This window comes from Lissotriton vulgaris, chromosome 3_1 (assembly GCF_964263255.1).
Source record: "Lissotriton vulgaris chromosome 3_1, aLisVul1.2, whole genome shotgun sequence".
NCBI lineage: Eukaryota > Metazoa > Chordata > Amphibia > Caudata > Salamandridae > Lissotriton > Lissotriton vulgaris.
Window position 1 is genome coordinate 1,393,878,877 of NC_141689.1, and position 5,823 is coordinate 1,393,884,699.

Consider the following 5,823-nt stretch of genomic DNA (forward strand, 5'->3'; position numbering starts at 1 on the left):
CGCAACTCCTGCATCACTCAGCGCAACTCCTGCATCACTCAGTGCGACCCCTGCATCACTTAACTCAACTCCAGCATCACTAAGCGCAACCCTGCATCACTCAGCGTGACCCCTGCATCACTCAGCACCACCACATTACCACTCAGCAACACCACGTTAGCTCTTAGCACACACACAACCAGGCTGGTCAAGACATGCTTACACCATACACACATCCCATCAGATGATAGTGCATGCTTCCGCCACGCACATAAACCAACCCCAGCATCACTTGCCACCCCCACACACATATAATGACCACAATTACACCCACCACACACAGTGACATTGTCACAAGAAACAATACAGTGTCCCCCTTGCACACACACTACACACACTTGCAAACTTACACACAACACACTACATTTTTGCACTATCATACAAAGAAAAAGAAAACAAGCACTGGTGTTGCCAATAGGTATCGCAGTAGGAAAGTTGGAGCTATTGGTTTTGTAAATGACATTTTATATTTATGTTTTGTGATTTACAATGCCAATACTTTTAACTTTAGCATATGTGACACTTTTAGTATTTGTAATGTCACATCTTTTGTATTGCCTTTACTTAGATGTATTGATATTACAATTAACATTGGCTTTTAATTTTTTTAAATACTTAAATAAAAGTGATTGTAATTTTTAATGGCAATAGCTTAAACTTTTGTAAATAACTGTTGTGAAGATTATGTTCAGTGACTAAAATCCAAGAACAGAAGTGAAATATTAACATTTTTTTTTGACATTTGCAATAAAGCTTCAAACATTGAGAGAACATATTTGAACCAGTGATGCTGTGGCAGTGCTGAGGGATGCTGTGGTGGTGCTGAGTGATGCTGTGGTGCCCCTGAGTGATGCTGTGGTGGAGCGATAGATAGATAGAGGGCGATAGATAGATAGACAGAGTGACGGCGATAGACAGATAGACAGAGTGAGGGCGATAGATAGACAGTGAGGGCGATAGATAGAGTGAGGGCGATAGATAGAGTGAGGGCGATAGATAGATAGAGTGAGGGGAATAGATAGAGTGAGGGCGACAGATGTGTGTGTTTGTGTGTGTGCGGTTGTGTGTGGTTGTGTGTGTAGTTGTTTGAGTGGTTGTATGTGTGAGTGGTTGTATGTGTGGGTGGTTGTATGTGTGAGTGGTTGAATGTGTGAGTGGTTGTATGTGTGAGTGGTTGTATGTGTGAGTGGTTGTATGTGTGAGTGGTTGTATGTGTGAGTGGTTGTATGCGTGTATGGTGGTGGGGTTGTGTGTGGGGTTGTGTGTGTGTGGGTGTTTGGGGGTGTGTGTGGGTGTTTGGGGTTGTGTGTGGGGTTGTGTGTGTGGGGTTGCGTGTGTATAGTTGTGTGTGTAGTTGTGTAATTAGGGGAGGAGAAGCCGCAGAGCGCACGCTGGGAGAAGCCCTTTGATGTGGTGGCAGCCGAGAAAAAATGCAATTAGGAGGGAGGGAGGGAGGCTGATGCGCGTGCTTGTTTGGTCACGTGATTCACGTGAACTCGAAGAAAACCGCACCAAACAAGTAGAATTTCAGGGACCCCCTCTCAAGCAGTCATTTTAAGGCCAGGTAGCAGAGGGGAATAACAATCTAACAATCAGAAAACAACTCCCCCACGGCCTCTTATTATTTTCACTGGTTTTACCTTAGATTATCTGGGCATAACCAATCAATAATCATACTTCATTTTTACTTTTTCATTTTTATTTTTTTATTAAAGTTATTATTTTATTCCTTTTTTTAAACAATTATAACATGATTATTTTCATAACATTTTTTTTTTAATTAAAAAGCAATACATTTCTATACATAATTCATTGTAGTCAGAAAGACATCATGATTCCAAACAACATTTTCTATTATTCATACACAATTATGAAATCGATAGCGAGGTAGAGAACACAAACATACACACTCCACATTTACTCTTAACATCCCACTGAATTGAGTGGATAAATACTGGACAATAGAGACAACAACTAATAGGAATGTTAGCATGTCCAGATATATGAGTGTTATGATTGTGTGTGATTGTGAGTAAATGTGGAGTGTGTATGTTTGTGTTTTCTACCTGGCTATCGATTTCATAATTGTGTATGAATAATAGAAAATGTTGTTTGGACGGGATCGAAACGTCGACCTTTTATAGGGGTCTCCCAACTTACCATTGTGTATATTCTGTTGTTTGCTACCACTTCTGGTACACTTGAGATACTAATTCAGAAAAGTAACCTTTGTGCTCACACTTTGCCTGTATTCACATAAATGTTTGTTCGTTTACCTTTTTCCCCATCCTAAACTCCCCCATTTCCCCCCCCCCCTTGTACGGTACAGGACTGTGCCCTACTACAACTGTTGTTGTTCCAATATCCCTGAATTTATTCTGGGAATTTCTGAAAATAAAAATCCTTGTCCGGCTGGACGTGGTAACTATATAGTATCCTATCATGGTCTATATAACATTGACTGTCTTACTTTCTTAATTGCTAAGGACCACTGTTCTTTAAAGTTATGAGTCTTAGTCTAGGAGCATTTCTAGTTTCCTCCTGAATCTTACGAGCAAGTCGGGAGGAGCAAACAAGAGTAAGTCAAAGCAACATTTTTGTGATTTGGCCACCTTTTAAAGCTAAGACAAGCCAAGATGTGCTGTTACGTAACTTGACGTGCTCATTTCATGCCATGGAAGCTTACTGTGCTCAAAGCTAAGTTGTCTGCGCAGGATGTAGCCTAACGACCAGAGCTCCCGACTTTGGCGCTGGGGGACCAGGTTCGAGTGTCGGCGTCAGCTCAACATCCCAGGATTCTGTGTAAATAAAGTAATCTCACTTTGCACGCCAAAAAAGAATGTGCCTTTGTGCAATGTAATTGGTACTCATTTAAAGCCCTCCATTAATTTCAGGTCACGTTTGCGCTATGTGAAACTGCAACAAAAAATAAAATCTGTTTATAGTGCTAGAAACTTCAACATGGGTGACAGCAATGTAGGTTTGCCTCCTATCTGTATTGACCTGCTGGTCACTGTTCTAGTTTTTGCTGTGCCAGCCAGTCCCCGAGGGCTGGCTTGCACCCCACCCCACACCCATTCAACACAGGCATCACAGGACATGTGACCCTGTTAATAAAAGGGGCTGTGCACAAGTTTCCAGGGCCAGTTCTACCTACTATAATACTGCGTCATTGTTGTTACATTTAATTCATGGGGGCCTATGGCCCCACAACATTTCATTGGCGTTGAGTCAGAACGGACCCGTATGCAGGAGGGCGGGAGCCACGTTATGCTGCTTGGGCGGGGGGCGTGTGCTGCACCGAAAAGCACCCCCACCTATAGCAAGAAGCAGTGGCAGACCTGGAGGCGACCCAGTGACCCAACGGGTGAGAGATGAGCCCAACGGTCTGAACAGTAAGCAGTTGGGCTGTCAGAAGTGCCTGCGTGGAGTGAAGAGATCACCCCAGAAGCCCACTGGGTGGCGGACCCCCATCCAGCACCTGTGACAGACAAAAAAGTAAAGTGCGGTGGGGGAGGAGAAGCGAGGCTGGCGGCGCCCGGAAAATGAAGGCCCTGCAGCCTCTGTTGTGATGACCGGCAAGAGGGAGTAAGTTGTGCTGAGTAAGCTGGCGTCCCATGGTGAGTGGTATGGTTGGTGCCGCTGTGCGATGACGCAGCAAGCAAAAGAACTGCATGGTCGCTCTAGTACCCGAGAGCAGAGGCACCCTGCGGTGTGAGTGAGGGGGCTGAAGTAAAAGAGAAAGCGCTTGAGAGTGTCCTGTTGCCTGCCGCTGGTGTGCAGGGTAGGCGTGCTGTATGGGAGAGCCCCAGAGAGGAAGAAATATGGCGTCAATGTCAACAAGCGATGCGCGCTCTGTGCTGGGGGAGGGGGAGGGCCATTAGCCTATAAGAACTCGCGGCAAGATCAAAGGAAGGGTGGGAGGGACATTGGCGAGCTGGGGAACAGATGGCCGTGAAAGTTTATGGCCCAAAAGCGCGTGCCTGTGGCCACGTGAACTCGAAGAAAACCGAACGAAAAAACTCGTGGTTTCACGAGTATTTTGAGCACTTGAATTCTCGCCATTTTCCATTCCTTCGGAATGGAAAAGGCGAGACCTAAAAAACAGATAAAACACATACTGCTCACTCACAAAAAGTACAGGTGACGAATGGTGATGTGGTGCAGCTGAGTGCTAATTTAGTGGTGCTGAGTGGTGCAGTGGTGTTGCTGAGTGATGCTGTTGTTGTGCAAAGTGCTTCTGTGGTGGTGCAGAGTGATGCTGTGGTGGTGCTGAGTGGTACTGTGGGGATGCTGAGTGATACTGTGGTGGTGCTGAGTGGTGCTTTGTTGGTGCTCAGTGATGCAGTTGTTGTGATGAGTGGTGCTGTGGTGTTGCTGATTTATGCTGTGGTGGTGATCAGTGAACACCAACACAGCAGCACTCATCACTACCACAGCACCACTCATCACCATAACAGCATTACTCAGAGCCACACTAGCATCACTCAGACCGACTACAGCATCACTCAGCACAACAACATTATCATACAGCACCACCACATTATCACTCATCACCACCACACCATCACTCATCACCACCACACCACAGGACTACTAAGCACCAGCAAATCACCATTCAGCACAACAATATTATCACGCAACCCCACAACATTATCACTCTACAACAACACAGCAACACTCAGCACAACTACAGCAGTACACATCACCATTAAAGCACTATTCACCACCACAACAGCATCACAAAATAGCAAACAGACTAATTTTCAAAAATATCCTGTAACAGTTCATTCTAAAAATGCCCAAAAAATATGCATCTGGGGTGAAACCTGTGAAAGAGGTATACATTGTTTCAAATGAACAAACACAGCCAAAATGAGTGCGCATCTTTGTCAATGCAAGCAAAGCATTTCCATAGAACTTTTCTGTATACCTTCAAAAACATATGTTAACTTTTTAGGTTTAAAGTATTTTATTGCAGTTTTGAAAAAGGTAAATACAGCACCAAACAGATCAACAAAGACAGGAGTCTCAACAAGAATAGTGCAATCAATATGGGATAGAAGTGCGGCCTGTGGCTACAATGAAAAAGGGGTCAATGCTACTTCAGGTTGTATGACAGGTGCACCATCGATTGAGACATAGTCAAAACTCAACTCCCCTCACCCAACTCCCCCCCTCGCCCCCATTCCTATCCCCACCCTCCACCCCCCGTACTGTGCTGAAAGTGCCCTGTATCATTAAAGCAGAAGAGTGCTCGAGCCCCCAGCCCTTCCACGGTCAGTGGCAGATCAAGTGGTCGGGGTCGTCGGGGACGTCAGACGCAGCAGTCTGAGGTACCGTGGGCAGGTGATCTCTCTGAATTCAGACTGCAGCAGAGTATGAAAGGGGAGCCATAACTCCTCAAAGGTGTCAATCTCCCCTGCCGCCACCAGGGACATCTTCTCCATCCCCAAGACATGCCACAACCTGTGTAACCAGCCAACTACAGTGGGAAGGGTAGTAGTGTGCCAATGAACAAGAATATTCTGGACTGCCGAGCCCAATGCAATCGCAATTTGCCTACCCTTTTTGGATTTCAACGGGTACATCAGGTCGTTAGGCAGACCCAGCAGGACATAACCGGGGAATCGGGGAAGCTCAATCTCAAAACACCGTTCAACCTCCCCTAGTACCTCCTCCCAATAGGGGCCCAATAAGGGGCACTCCCAAAGTACATGTGTGAGTGTCCCGACTTGACCACATTCTCTCCAACAGTTCTGGGGGATATTACGATTCATTTCG